The sequence below is a fragment of the Podarcis filfolensis genome, assembly GCF_964270895.1.
Source record: "Podarcis filfolensis genome assembly, chromosome: 1".
NCBI lineage: Eukaryota > Metazoa > Chordata > Lepidosauria > Squamata > Lacertidae > Podarcis > Podarcis filfolensis.
This window is the reverse complement of record NC_139604.1, coordinates 131945017-131954351: the sequence shown is the minus strand read 5'-3', so window position 1 is coordinate 131954351 and position 9335 is coordinate 131945017. Positions and strand designations below refer to the sequence as shown.

At 45.8% G+C, this 9335-nt stretch overlaps 1 long non-coding RNA gene across 1 annotated transcript in view; it reads right to left on the bottom strand.

Moving 5' to 3' along the window:
• Positions 1 to 9335, bottom strand: part of LOC310766731 — a 159208-nt gene that overhangs the window by 85347 nt on the left and 64526 nt on the right. The gene's annotated exons all lie outside the window — the stretch shown is intronic.

Sequence of the window (9335 nt, the reverse complement as noted above, 5' to 3'; positions counted from 1 at the left end):
ACCTTCAAATGTAGCCCCACGTAGAGCGCATTGCAAGACCAGTGAACTTGCAGGTTTTGTTGGCCTTCTAAGCCCTCAACCCCAGTGCCAGATTTATGTATAAGCTAAAGCTATAGGCAAAAAATTTAAAGGAAAAAAAACCTGGATGTACATTTCCAAACTATAAGATAAAAAACAAATAAAATAAAACCTACATACAGCACCAGTGTTTTGTGTTGTGTATGACGCGGGTGGCGCTGAGGGACGCGGGTGATGCTAGGGACACGGGTGGCGCTGTGGGTTAAACCACAGAGCCTAGAACTTGCCGATCAGAAGGTTGGCGGTTCGAATCCCCGTGACGGGGTGAGCTCCCGTTGCTCGGTCCCTGCTCCTGCCAACCTAGCACTTCGAAAGTACGTCAAAGTGCAAGTAGATAAATAGGTACCGCTCCATCGGGAAGGTAAACGGCATTTCCGTGCGCTGCTCTGGTTCGCCAGAAGCGGCTTAGTCATGCTGGCCACATGTCCTGGAAGCTGTACACCGGCTCCTTCGGCCAATAAAGCGAGATGAGCGCCGCAACCCCAGAGTTGTCCGCGACTGGACCTAACAGTCAGGGGTCCCTTTACCTATGGACCTATTAGGTCCATCAATTACCATTTAGCATATATTCAACACAAAAAACATTGACAATTTGTTGTTGACAAAGGACAGCTGGACATATAAAGGGCCCTATTACCTTCAGTAGCTTAGGGCCTCATCAAACCTATATCCGGCCCTGCTCAACCATCTTCCTCTAGTTGCTGTAATATCACTCATGATGATGATGAGGAAATAATAACGATAATATCAGTGCTTTTTTATGGGGGTACACAGGGGTATGCACACCCCTAAACATTTCGTCAATCTAAGTCTGGGCTCATTGAGGGGCAGTATTTCAATATGAGTAGGAAAATGAGAGTACCCCTAAACATTTTTTTAAAGAAAACAAAAGCACTTTTAATAATAATATGTCCCCCATCTGACTGGGTTCCCCCAGCCACTCTGGGCGGCTCCCAACAAATTAAAACAACAGGACATTAAAAACTTCAATAGGGCAAACATAAAGTTCTGCACTTAGGAAGAACCAGATGCACACATATAGGATGGGGGACAGCAGTACATGTGAAAAGGATCTAGGGGTCTTGGTGGACCACAAGCTGAGCGTGAGTCAACAGTGTGATGCAGCAGCATAAACAAAGCTAATGCTATTCTAGGCTGCATCAAGAGAAGTATAGCGTCCAGGTCAAGGGAAGTAATAGTCCCACTCTCTTCTGCCTTGGTCAGACCACACCTGGAATACTGTGTCCAGTTCTGGGCGTCACAATTTAAGAAAAAATTTTTTTTCCTTCCAGTAGCACCTTAAAGACCAACTAAGTTAGTTCTTGGTATGAGCTTTCGTGTGCATGCACACTTCTTCAGATACACTGAAACAGAAGTTGCCAGATCCTTCTATATAGTGAGAAGGTGGGGAGGGGTATTACTCAGAAGGGTGGTGGGAATGGGTGATTGGCAGATAGCTGTGATGAGCCTGTTGACGACTGTTAACGACTGCAATAGGTCTTACAGGAAAAAGCAAGGGGTGAGAAGGTGAAAAATGGCTTTGTCATGTATAATGAGATAAGAATCCAATGTCTTTGTTCAGACCAGGTCTCTCCATGGTTTTAAGTTTGGTAATGAGTTGCAATTCAGCAGCTTCTCTTTCCAGTCTATTTCTGAAATCCCTTTGTAGTAATACAGCTACTTTGAGATCTTGTATAGAATGTCCTGGGAGATTGAAGTGTTCTCCTACTGGTTTCTCTGTCTTGTGATTAAGAGATGATCAAGGGTCTGGGAACCAAGCCTTGTGAGGAGCTCTTGAAGGAGCTGGATATGTTTAGCCTGGAAAAGAAGAGACTGAGAGGAGATAGGATAGCTAACTACAAATATCTGAGAGGCTGTCAGATGGAAGGCAAGAGCAATCTTGTTTTCTCCTGCTCCAGAATGTAAGACCTTCAAGTTACAAGAAAGGAGATCCCAAAATTAAACATCAGGATGAACCTTCTGACAGTAAGAGCTGTTCAACAGTGGAATGGACACCCTTGGAATCTGGTTGACTCTCCAGCATTGGAGGCCGGTTGAGTAGCCACCTGCCAGGGATTCTTCAGTTGTGATTCCTGCATTGCAGGGGGTTGGACTAGATGACCCTCAGGGTCCCTTCCAACTCTACCATTCTACGATTCTTTGAAGTCTGGAGCAGTGGTCATCCAGGTTTCAGGAAGCTCACCGCCATATCTGTCCTGACCACTGGAAGAGATGTTGATTTAAGAATAGAGGAAGCTGCCTTTTATCACAGTATCACATGAGCACTGCTCCACAGCATTTGATATTTTCATTCACATATATTCATTCGAAATAAGATGGGTTTATGAAACAATTCTATAGTCTCCCACCACGCTGACGAAGATCTACGAAACAGCAGTCAATATCTGGAATCTCTGTTCAGTAAAGGTAAAGGGACCCCTGACCATTAGGTCCAGTCGTGGCCGACTCTGGGGTTGTGGCGCTCATCTCGCTTTATTGGCCGAGGGAGCCGGCGTACAGCTTCCAGGTCATGTGGCCAGCATGACTAAGCCGCTTCCAGTGCATGGAAACGCTGTTTACCTTCCCGCTGGAGTGGTACCTATTGATCTACTTGCACTTTGACGTGCTTTTGGACTGCTAGGTTGGCAGGAGCAGGGACCGAGCAACGGGAGCTCACTCCGTTGTGGGGATTCAAACCGCTGACCTTCTGATCGACAAGTCCTAGGCTCTGTGGTTTCACCCACAGTGCCACCTGCGTCCCTCCTCTGTTCAGTGTTGAACATTATATTTGCTGAATACAATAATAATAATAATAATAATAATAATAATAATAATAATAATTTATTTATACCCCGCCCATGTGGCTGAGTTTCCCCAGCCACTCTGGGCAGCTTCCAATCGAGTGTTAAAAACAATACAAAGCTTCACAGCTTATCTTTCATTGTACAAAGTTTGGTATCTCTCTTCATTTAAAGACTTTCAGAGACTTTGTGCCTAAGATTCCTTTTACTGAATCAGGGCATTGGTCCATTCGGCTCAGTATTGTATGCACTGGCTGGCAGCAGCTTCCAGACAGAGTCTAGCCTCTCCCAACCCTTGCTGGAGATGTTGGGGACTGAACCTGAGACCTTTTGCTTGGATGGCGGATGTTTTAACCCCTGAGCCAGCTCTCTCCCCTGTCACACACTGAAAGAAAGGGATCGTGGCTGGTTACTTGTGTGCTGGAAGGAGCTGGCGCCCTCAACCCTTCGTGACCAGAGAGCCATAATATTTGCTTCTGTCCATCCATCAAGTTTGTTTTTTCCGCAGAGCTGGGAGCTCAGATGGAAAACAAAGATTACTGGCTTCAACAGGGACAGGCTTTGTAGACACTTCGTGACTATAGGAAAGTACAGGAAAATCTGAGCCTTGCTTGCGGAAGCATCGAAAATCGGTCCCCCGAGTGACATTTTGTGGTGACAAGGATATTCTGGCTGTGACCCTGCAGTACTGTGTGTGGTTTGGGAGCTGCACGGTCAGGGGAAAAACAATGCTGTCCAGGGTTGTAAAGACTGCGGAGAGAATAATTGGGTGCACTCTTCCCACCTTGGATCAAATCTACGCTTCCAGGTGTCATAAGAAAGCTGCAGAAATAGCGCAGGATAGTGCGCACCCTGGAAATGATCTCTTTCAGCTTCTGCCTTCTGGAAGAAGGTGCAGGGTTATAAAGACTAGGACTAGCTGCCTGAGAAACAGTTTCTATCCAAATGCGATTTTGGTTTTAAATGCTGTGTGATGCAGGTGGCAATGTGGGTTAAACAACAGAGCCTAGGACTTGCCGATCAGAAGGTCGGCGGTTCAAATCCCCGCGACGGGGTGAGCTCCCGTTGCTTGGTCCCTGCTCCTGCCAACCTAGCAGTTTGAAAGCACGTCAAAGTGCAAGTAGATAAATAGGTACTGCTCTGGCGGGAAGGTAAATGGCGTTTCCGTGTGCTGCTCTGGTTCGCCAGAAGCGGCTTAGTCATGCTGGCCACATGACCCGGAAGCTGTACGCCGGCTCCCTCGCCCAATAAAGCGAGATGAGCGCCATAACCCCAGAGTCGGTCACGACTGGACCTAATGGTAAGGGGTCCCTTTACCTTTAAGGTAGTCTCTGTGGGAGTATATTGTATTTAATTATGGGGTATCAGAGTTTTTAGGGGGCTAACCAGGCTGGGATAGCTGGGACAGCAGGCTTGTTGGTTTCAAATGTTTGATGTAGATTTTTTCAGTTTTGTCGTTCTGTATGGGACAATGACAATAAAGATTATCGTATCGTATCGTACTGCCTCCATCTCGATCATTTTGGCAGTCCTTTTCTGAGCTTTTTCCAACTCAACAATAAAATAAACCCGAAAGCGACTTGCCTATCAATCTTCGGTGTGGGGTGAGCATGGAATCCACAAACCCTAAGTCTGCAGGGAAATGCAATAATAAGAATTAGATGTTGGTGCAAATTTCCCTGCCCCCAGATGCTTTAGCTGAGATTTCTACATTGCAGGGGGTGGACTAGATGACTCTTAGGGTTCCTTCCATCTGTACTATTCTGTGTTTCTGTGAAGGAGCCCCTTTGTCCATGCAGACCTGCCTCTGTGTTGAGATCTGTGGAGTTAACCTTCCTAGTGGGGCTTCCACCATCTGGCAAATAATATTCAGCACCCCAGGGGAGGGCCTTCTCGGTGGTGGCTCCCCAGTTTTTGTAATCCCCCCTCTAAGTTACGGTGGGAGGCTGCTCTTAATTACTGTCCTGCTGCTTGTCGAGCTTGTGAAAAATATTTTCATGCGTCTTATCTTCAGAGCTGTATTTTTAAACTGCAGATATTTTAAATGAAATAAATATAAGCATAATGTTTATTACATCCCCTGTGTATTGCAAAGGCAGAAAAAAGGCCAAAACAAAAACAGCACAATATTGGGTTATATTACCTATAAAAGACAGATTAAAAGGTTCAAATGACTTTTTAAAAAAATGACAGAGGCATGGTGAAATGACGTTTTATTCGGGAGAATTTGCCTAAGCGGTTTAATCATTTTGCAATACGAAACATAAAACCACATAGGTCAGGAATGGTTGTAAACTGGGCATCGTTGCAACGAATCCATTACTGAAATCTAGGAAAGGAATAGATTTCACCAAGTCTTAGATTTTGGATGTCCCTGTTAGCCTCACTTATCCCTATATGATCTGTGAGCCAAGTTCCACAGCAGTTTGAGGAGCTGTTAGCTAAGCACTGATTGACATTTTTATTTATTTGAGGGATGTTTATATGGCCTCTCAACCGCAGTTTTCAGGGCACTTGACAGATGAAATGATTTTTGAAACATCAAGGCCCAAAAGAAAAGAAAACTTCAAAAGCAGCATTAACAGTGAGTGATGGGGCCTTTTAAAAGCTGGAGAGAAGAAGACAGTATGAAAAAAGATCTTTGTCCAGTGCGGAAAAGAGAATCGTGCAAAAGTGTCAGGGCCCTTTCACACTTCATTTTATGGTGCATTCATCATGATCTGTGCTCATGACCCTGCTTCCTGCAAAGATTTTGAAGAGAAGAAGAAGAGTTTGGATTTGATATCCCGCTTTATCACTACCCAAAGGAGTCTCAAAGCGGCTAACAATCTCCTTTCCCTTCCTGCCCCACAACAAACACTCTGTGAGGTGAGTGGGGCTGAGAGACTTCAGAGAAGTATAACTGTTATGTACTGAAGTTCTCACCCTGGGCCAGCAGGGGGATACTGTAGATAGTTATGCAAATAAGGGATCAAAAGTGACGTTCAGTGATTGGATAGTTTTAGAAAATTGTTACAGTTACGTTGTACTGGAGCTCTATATAAGCAGGTTGACTGAACCCTTCAGTTCAGTTCTGTTCTGACCTGTGAATAAACTAGAGCTGTTTGAAGAATCGCTGTGTCGTCTGATATGTTCACCCACAACTTAACAGTGACTAGCCAAAGGTCACCCAGCAGCTGCATGTGGAGGAGCGGAGACGCGAACCCAGTTCACCAGATTACGAGTCCACCGCTCTTAACCACTACACCACACTGGCTCATATTGCTTATACAGTGGTACTTCGGGTTACATGCGCTTCAGGTTACAGACTCCGCTAACCCAGAAATAGTACCTCGGGTTAAGATGTTTGCTTCAGGATGAGAACAGAAATCGCGCGGCGGCAGCGCAGCAGCAGCAGGAGGCCCCATTCGCCAAAGTGGTGATTCAGGTTAAGAACAGTTTCAAGTTAAGACCTCCGCAACGAATTACCGGTAAGTACGTAACCAGAGGTACCACTGTAATTCTGAATGTCTGCCTGTTCATAGTTTCCTGCTGAAATCCTGTGAATTTTTATACCCCAGATGTTCTGGGGTGGGCTTTAATGTCCTGCTTTTTTGTGTAATAATAATAATAATAATAATAATAATAATAATAATAATAATAGTAGTATTAATAGTGATAGTAATAATAATAATTTATTTATACCCTGTCCATCTGGCTGGGTTTCCCCAGCCACTCTGGGCGGCACCCAACCGAATATTAAAAACACAATACAGCATTAAACATTAAAAACTTCCCTAAACAGGGCTGCCTTCAGATGTCTTCTAAACCCCAGATAGTTGTTTATTTCCTTGATATCTGATGTGAGGGTGTTCCACAGGGCAGGTGCCACCACCGAGAAGCCCCTCTGCCTGGTTCCCTGTAACCGCACTTCTTGCAGGGAGGGAACCGCCAGAAGACCCTCAGAGCTCAGTGTCCGAGCTGGACAATGGAGTGGAGACGCTCCTTCAGATATCCTGGGCCGAGGCCATTTAGGGCTTTAAAGGTCAGCACCAACACTTTGAATTGTGCTCGGAAACGTACTGGGAGCTATGGGGCAAGAGTGCCTCTCCAGACATCAGCGATGCAGTAACACTGGGAAGGCACTCCAGAACAACTAACAAAGTAGAATGACGTTTGGACGATCCAGTATAAATCCACCGCTGTTACTGTGTTAATGACATGTTGCAGAATACACCCACCAAAAATAACCCCCAACTAGTCTCAAGTGTCCCTCAGTCCTTGCACAATCATTTGCAGTGGACGCTTGGGTTGCGAACGTGATCCGTGCGGGATGCACGTTCGCAACCCACAGCGTTCGCAACCCGCATCTGCGCACATTCGGGTTGCGATTCGGAGCTTCTGTGCATGCGCAAAGTGCTATTTAGCGCTATTTAACCCGAAAAAACACAACCTGAAGCGGCTGTAACCCGAGGTATGACTGTATTGGGATAATTGTGGATTGGATCGAGAAAGTGACAGGTTTGTGGATTAATTTCTGCATTATTTACTTGCAAGAAACCTGGTTAAACAGATAATCCTTTGGGATTTTACCATCTTCTCTAGGCTTAATTCAAGAGATCAGTAGTGGAGGAAAACCCCGGGCTCTTGCTCTCCATCTAGCCTGAGCGATCCAGGCACGGTACTTCAGCCAAGTTTCTGAATCCACAAGAATAGTTTCTGTCTGGCAGGAAGATTGAAAAAGTCCTGGTGTCAATTTCCACCACCAGAAACCATCTTCCCCTGCCCACAAGGGCATTTGCCATGTCCCTAAATCCTGGAAAGATGTTGCAATGGTTACCTGGCATGTGCTCTGGTTGGCTGAAAAGTGCCAGCTGTCACTCTCACCAACATGGGTGGGCTGTGGGCTGGCAGTTTTTTGCCCTCACTAAGGATAAGAAAACCAGCAACTATCTGTGCTGTGTTGCTCCAGAGGAGACTGAAAGCCTGTTGGTAAGTAACGAAGTGGCGTTAGATAGATTTGAACGAACAGGTGGCTTTTATTTTCCATCCCTTGCTTTGTCTACCTGCCTCCCCTCTTCCTTTTTCTTCTCATATATACATTAAAAATGGAAGGCTGTCATCACACAGCCTGCATTGAAGGATTTGAAAGGCCGGATCATAATCCCAGGCTTACGATTTTAACATTTTTATATACGATTTTTGAGCGGATTTGATATTTTCCTTAATGAGTGAGCTGCATAGAAACATGGCTATGAATAATAATAGTAATACTACTACTACTACTAATACCATTACTTGCTTCACAGGCGGTCAAACAACCAATGACTTGTTCTCCAAAATAAATTAAAAAATTGTCCAGTAGCCCCTTAGAGACCAACTAAGTTTGTTCTGGGTATAAGCTTTCGTGTGCATGCACACTTCTTCAGATACACTGAAACAGAAGTCATCAGACCCTTATATATAGTGGGAGGGTGGGGTGGGGTTTTTCTCAGTAGGGTACTATGAGATGGGTGATTGACTCAGTGGTTATGGTAAACCTGTTGACGACTGTAATTAGTCCTAAAGGAAAAAGCAGATGTATGCAGATGACCAAAAATAGCTTTAGCATGCTAAAGCTTTACCATACCCATTGAGTCAATCACCCATCTTCTACTACCCTCTAGCGCCGTGGAAGCGAGACCCTGCTCCGTGCTGTGCCAGTTTAGCACAGTGCGCGGGGACTCACTGAGTGGGCACCTCAGTTTGGGGGCGGCTTGTGGGCCGGTTAAACGACCCCCATGGGCTGCTTGTGGCCCATGGGCCTTAGGTTGCCGACCCCTGTTTTATACCCAGAACATACTTAGTTGGTCTCTAGAGGACACGGGTGGCGCTGTGGTCTAAACCACAGAGCCTAGGGCTTGCCGATCAGAAGGTCGGTGGTTCGAATCCCCGCGACGGGGTGAGCTCCCGTTGTTCAGTCCCAGCTCCTGCCAACCTAGCAGTTTGAAAGCACATCAAGTGCAAGTAGATAAATAGGTACCGCTGTGGCGGGAAGGTAAATGGCGTTTCCGTGCGCTGCTCTGGTTCGCCAGAAGCGGCTTAGTCCTGCTGGCCACATGACCCGGAAGCTGTACGCCAGCTCCCTCAGCCAATAAAGCGAGATGAGTGCCACAGCCCCAGAGACGTCCACAACTGGACCTAACACTCAGGGGTCCCTTTACCTTTAAGGTGCTACTGGACAATTTTTTTATTTATTTCAACTGCGTCAGACCAGCACAGCTACCTACATGAATCTTGTTCTCCAAAGGTTTTCTTTTGCTTTCCAGCTCCACTTGCCATCACAGATCGTCGCATGTCTTGGGTGGGGTAGCCAAACAAAGCATGGGTGCTGTGTTCACAAATAACGCCAAGCCACGATTAAAACAAACAAATGGTTGGTAAGCCAGCAACAAATCATGGCTTCAGACGGTGGCTTGTTGGCAGTAAATACAGTTA